We start from the raw sequence: 14,871 nt of genomic DNA, 5'->3' as shown, positions 1-14,871 counted from the left end.
CTTTCACCTACAAACTAATCACTACTACTGCCTCTCAACAAAACATTTCAGTATCTATGTCCTCCCTCCACTTCCCATACCCACTCTCACTAGGGTTTTAATGGCCAAGTGCCCTGGGCTCCCCCACAAAGCTACCCTAGCCAACCTCATCAAAAATACAATTGCCCCATCCCAGTAGGCATTTCTTCAGTAAAACTTCACATACTCTAACCATAACTTCAGAGTACAATTCCCAAACAACTTCTAAAGAAAAAGAAATGTTCACTTAAAACAACACGACATTCACATTCATAAAGGTGTTGCAAGATAATCTGTAGCACATCTTTGCTTTGATGTACCAACCAACCATTCATGCATCTCTGGTGTGTCCTCAATTCACGAGAAAGGTAATAAGAGAAAAGAACTGCAACATAATGCACTGGCATTTAGTTGTTCCATCTAGTTCCAGCTTGCACACCTTACAAGTCTCTCCTTAAGGAATGTAGGCCAACTCCAGACAGACAGCATTCAGTCTAGTGCTAATCACATAACTTGGCCCTGTCACAAACCTTCCTCCCCCCACCACCCATTTAATCAGTTCTTCTTAGTAGTTTTCATCAAAGAACATGTAAAGTCAAGCACCTCACCTGTTTCCACCTATTCAACTATCATAGGGCCAAAGGCCTGACTCATTATCCTACATTTCACCTACAAACAAATCACTACAACTACTGCTCAAGAAAATATATCAGCATGTATGTCTTCCCTTCACTGCCCATCCACAATCCATTATAGTTTGAAGGCCAAGTGCTCTGGGCAGCCCCAGAAAACTACCTTAGCGAACCTCATCAATAATACTGTTTCCCCCATCCCACTATGCACCCCTATTCAATTTACAATTCCCTATGTCAGTGCATTGCATAACAACATATCACATTACAAAGCATGAAACCAAAATAGATTCCTGCCCTTCCAATGCATGCCAACTTTATGAAAATTGTGAAATTGCCAAATATGGTTGCTGATTATTATTTCTAAATTACTGCCAACAATTAAATGAGAGTACTGCAGTATAAAAAATGCTGCATCTACACCTATTTTCTAAGTGCTTGAGTAATGTGGTATACTATTGAACACCTCATATAGCGTACAGAAGATGAGAAAAGTAGAGTTTCACTTGGTGGGCATTAAGTTTGCCGAATTGTGACATATCTGTGGTGGGGACAGTACATTTTTTGAATGAAAGTCCTTAATTAAATGTGAGCTAATCTTATACAACACAGAACCCATTTATTACATAACCTAACAATTCATAATAAAGCATACACATATTAAAAGAAATATATGCATAAACTATGTCATTTTCAAGGTCATACATATATACAAAGAGTCAAACACATTTTATATATTACTGCACAAAAGCTGAAATGCAAACTTTCAGAGCCTACCTACTTAGCCACTATGAATCCACCTTCTTCACTTTGCTTTATAATTTTTCAAAAGCCCTTTAACTAGTGTAATGTCCCTAAAGCACCAAAAGAATGTCTGGCATACTCTAGCCATAACTTCACAGTAATTCCCAAACCACTTCTTAATAGAAAAAAAAGTACACTCCAAACTTACCAAACTTACCAGTTCAAATTAATTTTCCCAGTAAACTAACAGAATCCAAACATCTACACCAATAAGAAAAAAAATATTTTCGAACATCATAACCAAGTTCGCATTCACCAGTTGCACTGCCTCTTAAAACTTCTCAATTTTAAAACTACATTCAAACACTGCTGCAATTTTAACACAGTATAAAATCACCACTATACGGACACAGAAAAATAGCTTAATATCGAACTACAAAGCACACACAGCTGCAATATTTGGCAAGTGTAGAGTTGTACTGCTTGGTTCACACTAGGGGCTCTTATGCACCCACATTCATATCACATCTTCCAATGTCAGTATGAAACAACCTTTATTTGGAAATATATTTTTTGTCACAGATAACTGTAGCTTAACATTTCATACTGCTTCATCACGCTCCTAAATACACTGAAGAAACATATGGAAAACCGTACTTTCCAAACAATACATATACACTTGACTAAATCAGACACCTACACATACATAATGTATCTTGGAAATACAACAATTCATATTGTACATGAAATATAGAAAAACGCAATCACTCATCTTCAGCTGCTCAAATTAATGAATAGATCTTCAAAATAGTCAAACACAGAACATGTGCACACTCTGAGGTCTGGGATCAGAATGGCAAAACTTTACACAAAGGTCACTTTCATAGCTTTCAGAAATCAATAGCACAAAAAGAGAACAGTAGAAAGCAAACAAGTAAAATGCCCAATACATTTATATTACAACCTATAGCAATCAATAAACCCCAGCACAATCCTTCCAAAGAATACTTTGTAGAACATTCACATACTATAAAAAAAATATCATTCTTTACTTGCCAAATTACATAACTGCAGCTATAACACCGGTTACATGATGAAAACCTGCCTATAAACACAAAGGTTTCACATTAAATTCACACATGTCTTCAGTTGAGAATATCCAAACAGAACCACATGTACAAATCTGTGCTAAAACATGCACCATATAATATGATCACTGCACCAAAATACGAACAGCTATAACCGCTGGTACCTTTTTCGTCGTGCCTTGAAACACTTGTGTATAGGTGTGTTATAAATGCCATATAATATCATATCAATCAACGGAATCATAGCGGTGGCTACCAAGGCCCGCGGAAAGTTCAACATATGATTGAAGCATTCATAGCCATGGAATGAGTCAACCGCCAGTAGTCACGGCTACCAGTAACATTTTTACAGATTCAAAAAGACATGTTGACAAGGTGTAACAATTCAAACACCATAAAGGTACAGATACGGGCATAGAATCAGAAACACATGTAAAATTGTGTAGTGTAATTTCAATGCTACAACATGATCAATGCACATAAATTGAAATTGCCATACCCGCCGCTAAGGGGATAGTCATAGACATGGCTACACCGACCAAAAATACACAACGTCTCATTGGATTGGTTTTACCCATGGCTATGATCCATCTGACAATGCACAATGTTTCATTGGCTGCAGTCATAAGTACAGCTATTTTTAAATAAAAAGCATCAAGGGTATTTTATTTTTCCAATATACTTAAAAAGTTATCTTGGTGGATCTTAAAAGAGCCTTTGGATTCTTTTACCAATATATAACCCAAAAATATATTTTCAATAAGAGAAATGCTCTTCACCTATATTACAAAAAAAACATTCTTGGAACATTTCTATGTGCTCTTTCTTTAGATGATTAAATCACGTTCTTTTCCCAAAGAGAAAACAAAAACCTGTACTCTGTGTCATAAATATCTCTCTACCATTGCAGCATAAACCTCTCATTTCAAACACTCCATCTAAAATAATATTATAGAACCAAAACAACTTTGTAAGGCAATGCTTTCACAACACATGCTATTCAGCGCCATGATGCCTCTGGGCTGTTTGTGCCCTTTATAAATGCAAATAAATAAAAATAAAATAAATTAATGTCTTCAACATAAACCGCATTCTCAAAATTCTCAAATTCTCCACAGTCCTCTGAACAATCACTATACTCTCCTTCTGAAATTGCCTGCTTGTTTGCGATATCCAATCAACAATACATTTACTGCAAATATAGCACAATCTTCTCAAACTACACCTTAGTCTCAAGCAATACAATGCTAACATATAATATAAGGTTTTAACAGCATATATAAAAATCACTCAAAAAAATACATTCTCTCATAGGTTCTACAATTCAACAGCATCTTAGGTACTTCAAATCCTATTAGCAGCCACCCACCACACAAACAATGAACAACCAATCACAAAGCAAATACAAACATTCCACCTTCTCTCCTCATGAATATTATTGCATTCCTAATTCTAACTCTGAGCTCACAAGCAGTCTTTCATTTTCATTTTACCACTACTTAATTGGAACAGTACATGCAGAGAAGCCTTCATGTATTGCCTGACACCAACTGTCACTTTCTTGGGCTAAATGAATAGCCGGGGGTCTTTCACTTCTTTAAGAATTCAAAATATGTCTTTCAATTGTGATTTGGCGTGTAGGATTCTCTTATTAAGGAGTGGTGCTTTTGCTTGGAAGATAGTCATCTTATACGCTTTTCCGGCTAGTTTATAGGATGCTAATAATGCTGCAGATTGATCTTTTCTTCAGAGACGCTCCGCTTTACGCTTCACTCATCTGGCTTCTAGCATGTTACTAGAGAACCATTTATTCAAAATAGTTGATTTATTATTATTTTTTTGGTTTAAGTGGAGCCGGTGATCAAAGGCTTGATTGGTAGCTTTTCTGAATAACTGGGTAAAAGAGTCTAGTGACATATGCTGATGTAACGAGGGCAGAAGGGGATAAACCTTTTCATTAAAAGCCTCAATGGTTACTGATTTGACATGGATTTATTCCTAGTCAAGTGCTGTGTCTGTATTTCAGCTACATGGCATATAAAATTAACCATATGGTGATCGGACCAAGCACATTCTAGAATTGAAGTGACTGTTATTTCCTGTTTTTTTGCCAGTATCCAGTCAAGTATATTGCTGGCATTTTGGGTGGGATTTCTTACTACCTGTAGGAAATTAATAGCCTCAAGTGAAGCTTTGAGTTCTTTTGCCATTATGTCTTGAGGGTTATTATCCCATAGGTTCAAGTCACCAAGAACAACAACTGCTGATGTGTCCTTAGAGATGTTACCAATATTAGCCATTAGGTGTTCGTCAAATTTAGAGGTTAATATGGGTGGGCGATAAAATAATAAAAAACGTATGGAGGACACATGGTTAACATTGAGTTGAATGTGGAGAGATTCACAGTGTTCCAGATCTGGAGTACTAGAAATGTAAATATGTAGGTTTCTTTCCACCCCCCGTCCCCACAGCTCGATCTACATGGAGCATTATATGACCCTCAGGTGTAGCCAATGATATAGCATGAGATGTAGTTTAGGTCATCCAAGTTTCAGTGAGAAATAGGATGTCCAAGTTTTTCTCGAAAATCATATCCGCTATTTCTGTTGCATGTTTCACAACGGATCGGGTGTTTAATAGGCAGCAATTTAGGTTGCCATCTGGTTGAACTGGGGTATTACTCCTGTCTGTGTCCTTAGTATCTGCTAGAATATCATGTACCCTGGGCCCCTCAGACTCGAGAGTCTTGATAGCTACCTCTCAAGTGCCGGGGTCCATGGTGTCATGTCCCTGATGTGCAGCAATGTCTTTAGGGCAAAGACGGGCAATAGCCTGCATTGTAGCGTTATTGGTAGTTAACTGCTCTCTGGAGCATGTGAGTTGGGGCTCCCACTATTGTCCCACAAGGGAGATCTCACAGAGGTCATAATGGAGTCTGAAAACAGAGGTGCAGACCGTAGCGGTATGGATGTGTTTAGGGGATACATTGCTGTCCGTCAGTATTTTTACCTAAACTCTGTGTATTGTAAGATGCAATGCGAGTAAGCATATCTGTCTGTAGATGGACCACCAGCATTAATGGTATAATTGAGAAATACTGGAGAAATGTTAATAAAGCAGTTTCAGCATTCATGAGAGACCACAACCAATTATGGATTTTGAACAACAACATACCGTTCTACATTGCCAATTTCTATAGACATGATGGAGTACACCTAACAGATGAAGTAAATGATGTGTTCCTTTTTAACATTAAAACAGTACTTCCTCATCAACCTAATGGACACAGGCAAGGTGTTGAATCAATGTATATGTTCCCAAACTCTGTGATGCTTTATTTGAAGTTCCTATCTACAACACCTTCCCACAGAAAACACAATGAACTTCCTCAAACTCCTGCTTTCTGTGTTGCTCCTTCACATGAAAATACTGCCAGCTAACAGTGCCAGTTTTCTGGGCACACTGCTTCTTCCAAGGAGGTACAGCAGTACACACAACACCACCTCTTCATCACTGCTGGTCCCAGACATGCTTAAAACTTGGGACCGGGGAGGAAAAAACAACAACGGTAACTCTGTTATTTTTTTTTATTTTTTTTTAATTATTTGTATATAATCTGTTAGATTTTTACAAAAAAAAGACGTTTTTCAGTTCTTGAAGTGAAAGAAGGACGTTTCTGCGTAATTGGTAATTTCTCAATGGGGAGCAAGAAAGCGAAGAAAGAGCAAAGAGAGAGACTTTTCTGATGGTTTACTTCTGTGTCATCTGCGACGTCTTCTCTAATGCAATGGTTAACAGTTTGGTAGCTGCAATAAACCATCTTGTTTGGGCTCCCGTGATGAGGCGGTTCCACCAAACTTTGTCGTCACCGACATAAGACAGTTCGTACACAGGACCGAAGAAGGCCTTTCTTTCTTGGTCAATTGCAGGACAAACCATCAAGCGGTGTTTGATAGATTCTGGGGATTGAGCATCTCTGCAGAGTCTACAGGATCTTTCCTCAGTTACTGAGCGGATTGCTAAAACTTCTTGTGTCGGAAAAAGATTTAGACGGGCTTTCAACAGAGTTCTCATAAGAAGTTTGCTCGGGTATTTCGTACAATATTCCATTGGTTTTTTCATTTTATTGAAGACTGGTGGCAAGTGGGCTAGCAGTTTGTTCGCTACAGCATTTTCATTTGTTTTGTATCCAATCGAGCCATTCCATTTTTGTTTTTATTCTCAGAGGGTTCTGGATAAGTTCTTCATCTGAGCACGCTAAATCTTGCAATATATGTCTTTGTTTCTCAGCCCAGTTGTTAAGGAATGTGTTGCTCCCTTTAGATAATTCCTCAGAAATCATCCTATATATTTCCAGGCTTTCTGGGTTCCTGATTTTTCCGTAGAGTTGAATGGTACTCTGAGCGACCACTGCCTCCATGGAAAGCTGCCCAAGTTCACGTCTTATAGGTGCCACAGCTGTCGATTGCGGTAGGCCTAATGTTGCTCTCCAGATGAAACCTTCTAATTTGGTCAATAGGGTCGAAGGAATAGAGGGGCTGGCATCCATGCCATAAGTTAATGCTGGAATTACTTTTGACTTATAGAATTGGATTGCCGGTAGAAGACTGTATTTACCATATTTTCTGTCGACTGCTCGTGGTTGGGCCGTTAAGTTTTTGGCTTTTGTCCACAGGTTTGCCTGCATACTTAAACCTCTTTTCGTGCTGTCAATGTCGACTCCAAGGTATTTGAATGTGGAGACAATTTCGATTTTAGAATGGTCAAGGTACCACTTCAAGGACTCCTTTTTTTTCGGCCCCTGCTTCTGAAGAATCAGGACTTTCGTTTTCGATTTATTGATCTCCAAGTTGTTTTCCTTGGTGTAGTGGGCCAAGTTATCCAGTTGGCATTGAAGGCCCACCTGAGTGTGATCCAGAATGATGAGATCATCGGCGTATAGCAGTCTGTCAACCGTTGTATTTCCAATTTTCGGCGGAAAGGATCTAATCAGATCTTGTGAGACTTTGAAATCGCCAAGAACTCTGTTATTTCAAATAGAAAAGGTTTAAAAAACATATATATAACAAGATAACATAAAAACAAACACACACACAAACTACAAATGGCTGGACAAAGGACAAAGGTATAGGAACAGAAGTGGCAAAAAAGAATGGAAAATGTGGATACTGCTCTTTAAAAGTTTCTGGAAGGTCACAAGCACGTTCACACACCAAGAGATAAATAGCAATGCAAAACAAAAGAGAGGTGTCTTTGGGTGTGATGAATAGCTGCAGCTACAAAAACAACCAATCAGATCCTGACACGACTACGCTCAGGCACAATGACGTAATTGCGCCTAAACTATCGACCAATCACACTACACAACGCGCTTACATGCCTATGCATACTCATAGCCATGTCAACGAGAGGGCCCAATCAGGTGACGTGGTTCGTTAATGAGTCTACGCACATTCACGCCTACCATGCTGACCAATCAGATGATGTGCACTGTATAGCCATGTCATTGAGAGGGCCCAATCAGGGGGCACAGTGGCCCAATCGGGCAGCATGGTTCATTAATGCGGCTATGAGCATTCACAGATAAACCATCGACCAATCAGATTTATCGCTCCTCTTACATGTCTACACATGACCTGTAACCACGTCAAAAAGAGGGCCCAATCAGGAGGCATGGTTCGTTAACACAGTAACACATATTTGCACCCAAACCATCAACCAATAAGGTTTTATGCACTACTTACACACTTGCACATGAACTGTAACAGCAGCAACAAGATGGCCCATCAGGTTCTGAAATTTGTTAACACAGCTATGCATATCCGTGCATAAAGCATTAACTAATCAGATGTTGTGCTCTCGTTATGCACCTACACATGTCTTATAGCTGCATCTAAAGCCTCAAGCAATTATGTGTTGAGTTCTGTAGGCACGGCAATGACAATAACCTGCGCGTGCAGAATTGCTCAATCAGAATGCATGCTTTAGAAACGCAGTGACATGTGACTTATAGGCGAGTGTGCAAGCCGTGCTGTCTGATTGGTTGCTGGGCATCACTGTGAATATCCACCACACCCAAAGACAGCTCCTTTAATTGTCCTCATTACTTTTCTTCTAACTACTGAACAGCTTAACTGTGAAGTTTGCAAAGATTTTGAGCAAACTCCTCATTTTTCCATTCCTTCTTTTTCCACCTATGACCATTTACCTCTTTTCTTTGTCCTGTCATTTGCTCTGTTTGTCAATTTAAGTTATTTTCTTTTTTTATATATTTTTATTTTTAGTGGTATTGTACTTTCTGTCGTGTCTTTTAATGTTATTATATTTTCCTCTAAGTTCAGACATTGTCCGACATGTCTGAACACAGCAGAAGCAGCATTGAGGGAATTTGGGTGTCGAATCCATCCCCTCCCCGCAAACAATTATGTGGGATAAAAAAAACTTCAGACAGGTTGAGATATTTATGGTTCAGCAGCACCACTACCTAAAAGAGACAGAACAGGTACCATGCAGGATCTGCAAGAAAAAGCTACCCTGTGTACCGTGGAATGTACCATCACAGAGAGTGTGGAATCTATTGTCATTCAACACTTAGTCCGAGACCACTGGGTCGAAGTTGAAAACGGCTACTTAAAGGCCCATGAGAAACACAAAATACAAGCAAATGGGCTGACCATCGGAAATAGACAAAATAAAACACAAACTGCACTTAAAGATCACAGCATAATAGGCGTTCAATTTTATACAATTCATGTTGCTGAAAAGCATTTTTCACCATTTCATCTTTGTAGCCGTGGGCATGGAGCTTATCGACTTTTATTTATAGCCACGGCTACTAAAGGGCCCAGTGCAGCCCGACCATAGGTGGGATTAAGTGTTGCGAGTTGCAATTGACGCTCTTGTAGCTGCGGATACAACCGCCAGTCGTTGCTGACATGAACTATGCCTCAAAGCTCGTCAATCTCATTGGATGCTGCGGTATTCTCACTTATGAATTTAAATGTGAAAAATTATGTATTTACATATTTGTTTGTGTGTATTCGGTAGTCCTTGTAAGTTACATTTTGAGATATATATATATATATATATAAATATATAGTATAATAGATGATGGGGAGTAGGGTGCAGAAGCATGATTGATTGCAGTAGCAGCATGGTGGATGGGTAGGGGTCAAGAGATTGAGTGTAGGTTGAGTGAATGTTGAGACGGTGGGATACAGTAGGTGTGCAGACATACAGACACTAGCCATGGCCACAGTAATATGTGCATAGTGATTATATAATGAGGAGAGACATTCCTGGATACCTTGTAGTTCGCAGTGGAAACACACCTCATCATGAGTTTGGCGCTAACCCGTAAATGTGGTGGTAACACTATTACCGCCACATTTAAGGGTATGCCAAATCACAGCTTGGCGGATTTACCCCCAGCTCTGAGCTGGGGGCAAATCTGTAGCGATTTTGCTGATTTGCGTGCTGGTACCGCTGGTGGTAATACCGCTAATGGTTAATAGAGCAGAACATTTACCATTGGGCGCAATGGGGAATGGGAAATTCCCAAATGGGCCTAATGGGGAATGGGGACTTACTGTTCCGCCAAACCCATGATCCGGCACTAATAGCGCCAAGGGGTTTGGCAGTAGGGCTAATAGCCCCAGTGGTAATACCGCCGGGGTTAGCGCCCAACTGGTGATGAGGCCCATAGTTTAGTGGTGGTCAGCCGACACGTGTTTTGACCTGTGGTTCGCAGTTGTAGTGGGTTGGTTCTGAACTATCTCATTTCAGAACCAATCCGCTGCAACAGCGAACCACAGCCTTGGACAACTCTAGTCCCAATTCTGGGACAGACAATCAGCACTCCAATCCTAAGGGGACTCGACCTGGGGCAACATCCCCACTTCCTACAACCAATCCTTTGCCTTGATAAAGAACCCTTGAGGTCAAAATATGTGTCGGCTGACCACCACTAGACTATGGGCCTCATTACGAGCATGAAGGTAATGAAAAAAGGAAGGCAGAATGGTATTACCGGCATCAATTACCGGTCCGGGCCATTACGAGCCGACAACCCATTAATGCCGCCCCCGCCCATACCATGCCCTTTCTTACCGGCATACGCACGTACACATGCCCCTTCGCGACAGCAATACCAGGATGCCGCTAACAGGGGGACATCACAAGTCATCCGGGCATGCACTTACCGGCATCCCAAAGGCGATAAGTAGGGCCTGCACGATGGCGGTAATACGGGCATCGCGGACCACCCGTAAATAGCAACCTGCAGTGTAGCCAATTGCCAAAGGTGCACACAATCACCACAGGTGGAGCCAATGGAGCCTGTCCCAGCACAAAAGGAACACACCCACACACCACACCCCTTCCAACACCAAAATGATCCCACTGCTGTAGCAATCCTGGGGCTGGAGGACATGCCTGCACAGCTGCACCAGCAAAAAAAATTACAACAACAGCAGACAGCACAAAGGAGAGGCAGGAGGAGAAGGAGGGTGAGACAGGCCCAGCAGGTCCCACCAGTGCAGCCAGTGGTACCATGTAGGCAGCCACCAATACGTTTGGACCGGGACACACCATCACCACCATAGTGTACATGATACACGACAACATCGTCACCTGTTAGAAATCCGCACTGCGATCCCCCCTCTACTGAAGGTGGTGTCTGTGCTCCACTTCCTGGTCACTGGCATCTACCAGCACACAGTGGCCCAGCTGCATTGCATATCACAACCACTCTTTTCTCGCATGCTGACCCAAGTGCTTGATGCCCTCCTAAAGCATGCAAGCATCCCCACATCCCTACCACGGACTGGCCAGGAGCTCGCTGACACTAAAGTAGGCTTCCATGCACTGGCAGGCATGCCCAATTGCATCGGTGTCCTCGACTGCACCCATGTAGAATTGGTGGTCCCTCATGCCAATGAGGTGGTGTACCGCAATCACAATTAATACCACTCCATCAATGTGCAGATGGTATGTGAATCCAGCAAGATCATCACACATTGTTGCACCCGATATCCCGGATCTACAGATGATGCCATGGTGCTGCGTAACTCCACACTACCCCGCTACATGGAGCGACATGCTGGACGATGTGCCTGGCTGCTTGGTAAGTTGCCTGACTGGGCCATGGCAGTGCAGTGGGGTTGTGAGATGGTGGGATGCATACTCCACCTGGGTGTTATTGGGGGCGAAGCATACTCCACCTGGGTGAGATTGGGGGGATGCATACTCCACCTGGGTGAGATTGGGGGGATGCATACTCCACCTGGGCCAGATTGGGCGGTGATTGGACAATGTACTTACAGCTAAACACTGTTGCCCTGAACATCTCAACCTGAACATGACACATCAATGGCATACATAAGACCAATGCTGCACATCAATGACAACATGCCAGACGCATAAGCAGGCCACCATGGGTATGTCAAGCGATGGATGACTAAACATGATTACACGTGTGGCAATGCCGCTAGTGGGAATACGTACAGAGTACCATACACCGCAAATATGGGTGGTAAGACATTGTTCCGCATCCACAGTACATCTGCATCAGCATGCAAGTGAACACCCTGCATCATCTGTACAATGCAATCCACACCAGCAGACCATAGTAAAGTACACAATGCATCAAATGAACCTGCGTGCATACATCCAGGGACATGTGCATGTCAACACCAAATAGCTACAGCCATGGCAGTGATTCCTAAAGGTGTCAGGTTAGATATTGACTAATACATACCTCATTGTGCTCCCATGCAGGTGATGGTGGCTATCCCTTGAAGCCGTGGCTACTTACCCCTGTACGGAACCCGCAGAACAGGCACGAAGAGGAGTACAATCGGGTTCATACCCGTACCCGTGTTGTGATTGAGCAGACCATTGGCCTGTTGAAGGCATGGTTCCGCTGCCTCAGCAGGTCTGGTAGAGCACTCCTTGATGGGCCTGACAAGGTGGCAAATATCACCATGGTCTGTGTCATGCTGCACAACATGTGCATCCGGAGAAACATACCACCTGACATTGACCTGCATGCACCAGGTGAGATGATGAGGATGTGGATGATGATGGATGAGAAGCAGCACCCCTGGCAGTTTGTGATGCACAAGATGGCTGTGCTGTGTGCCAATCACTGATTGATGATTACTTCTGAACGATAGGGATGTTGATGGTTATGTGTTAGTACTACACTGGGCACTGGGATCATGTGGACATGGACACAGGGTATGTGGGGAGTTGGGCACTGTGCGCTATCATGAATTGAATAAACACACACAAAATGAACAATGTCCAGCCATGAAATGAATTTGAACACAACGGGTGTATTAGGAAAAATAACAATATAGTGCTCCATCCCTCCACCTCTCACACGCTCCTCCTCCCCCCAAAACTCCCATACCCCCCAAATGCCCTATACCCCCCAAACACCCCATACCCCCAATAAACACCCACAACAACACCTCCCACCTCACTCATTGTCATCCCACACAAAATGTGGGTGGACATGCTATTTCTGGCCTCTTTTCAGGTCTGGGGGCAGCATGTCCATGTGCCTTGCGCTGCGCCTCATCATCCGCACATGGCTTGAGGGAGTCGAGCTGGCAGGTGTGGTCGATGGGGTGGAGGTGGATGGATGTGGCACCGTTGGTGCAGGTTGTTGCTGCTGAATATGGTCCAGCATCCTGCTAAGGACCTGTGTCACTGCCCCTAAATGGTCACAAATGCGTATTGGTGCTTGAGTTGAGGGCCATTATGGTTGTGGCATTTGCCTCCCGTATTTCACGGCGTGTCTGTTCACCCTCGGCCACATACTGGTGGACCAGTTCTATCATTGAGTCCTGGCGAGCCTCGACTCTCGACAGGCATGTCTCCATGTCAGTGGGGGCTGTGGAGGTGGACGGTGCTGTGGCTGGGTGGACCATTGCAGGACTGCCCTCTGACATGGTGGACAGATGCAGACTGTGGAACCGCATGTACCTGCATGCACCATGCTGGTGTGCCCTGTGTGGAGTGCTGGGGGGTGGACTGGGTGCTTGGAGTATGGGGACATTCTACATGGATGTTGTCGTCCATGTCCTGGTATTCCTCGGCGTGGACATCGACATTGCTGATGGGGGCTGTAGATGCTGCCTCACCTACAGAACTGGTGGCAGCAGACTCCAAACCATCAGCCTCTGGCTTTGCAATTATTGCCGACTCTGTATTGGCGGTCTCGTCGGCTGCTGTATTATCCTCCTCAGCTGGCCTGGGCTGTACTGGTGCCCTGGGTTGCATTCTGGGCATTGGTGCTGCCCTGGAGGTGGTTGGCCCAGTGCCTTCTGGTCTGGCCTTGGATGCCTTAGAGTGTGTTGATTCCCTTAGGGCAGGGTCCTACCCTTCACTTTCTCCGTCAGTGCCTGTTGGGGAACAAGAGATGCAGGGCATCAATGATGTTGTTACATGCAAGTTGCATGATTTGGTGCTGCACAGTATTTAATTTTTCATGCATTGCATTCGTGTAGGTGTGACACACAGGGTACTTTCAAGGGGGGGGGCATATTGGCATACGCCATGGTCTTTGCATTCTGTACTGATATGTACCAGGTGGCTTACTGTTGTATTGCGGTTTGCGTGATGTGCGACGTGAATTATCCCTGTGTTCAGTGTCTGTTGGTGATGGGATTGGCACGCAGCATGCATTTCATTGTTCCAGGGTTTCACATCGGTTGTACTATGTCATGCTTTGGTTTACTGGGGTTTGCGGCATCACTCACCTCCATCTCACGTTGTTGCCGCACCCGTCTCCATTTCACCGAAGCCCTCAACCAACTCCATATTTATAATGGTGCTGCAGGTCTCCTCCCATTGCATCAATTTGATGGGTGAGTGGGCGCCCCACCTGTAGCCATGGCCTCCCTGCGATTTGATGATAGGATGTTTTGCACCCGGAGACACAGGTCATCCCATCTCTTCTTGCAGTCTTTCAATGTGCGGGGGGTGGTGCCAACCGCTGTCACCTCCTCCCATATTTGTTTTTTTCGGAGTTGCACTTCCCTTTTTTTAGGTTGCTGGCGAACACCTCATCAACATGGGCTGCCAGCATATCCGCAAGCATGTTGAGCTCCTCGTCGGAGAAGCGCTTCTTGCGCAAGTGGGGGGTGGTCTTGCGGGTTGCCTTAGACATGATGGATAGTATGGCCCTGCTCTCCACTCTGTAGCACTGCTGTGTTGAGAGGATTGCAAAGATTGTGTTTTTTAAGATGGCCGCTGGTGCATTTCCCGTTCCGACGCAATGACGTTACTCCCGGGTCCGGTATTACGGACCCGGTATTTGCATGATGTATTAAGGGGTTCCACCTAGGCGGAGGCGGTATTGGTGGGTCCTGTGATGCCGC

At 43.5% G+C, this 14,871-nt stretch overlaps 1 protein-coding gene across 1 annotated transcript in view; it reads left to right on the top strand.

Annotated features, from left to right (window-relative positions):
- Positions 1-14,871, top strand: part of KYNU (kynureninase) — a 1,315,291-nt gene that overhangs the window by 1,174,139 nt on the left and 126,281 nt on the right. The gene's annotated exons all lie outside the window — the stretch shown is intronic.

This window comes from Ambystoma mexicanum, chromosome 9 (genome assembly GCF_040938575.1).
Source record: "Ambystoma mexicanum isolate Mex_15411 chromosome 9, UKY_AmexF1_1, whole genome shotgun sequence".
NCBI classification, from domain to species: domain Eukaryota; kingdom Metazoa; phylum Chordata; class Amphibia; order Caudata; family Ambystomatidae; genus Ambystoma; species Ambystoma mexicanum.
Note: the sequence above shows the minus strand (reverse complement) of the source record. Positions and strands in the feature narration are given on the sequence as shown.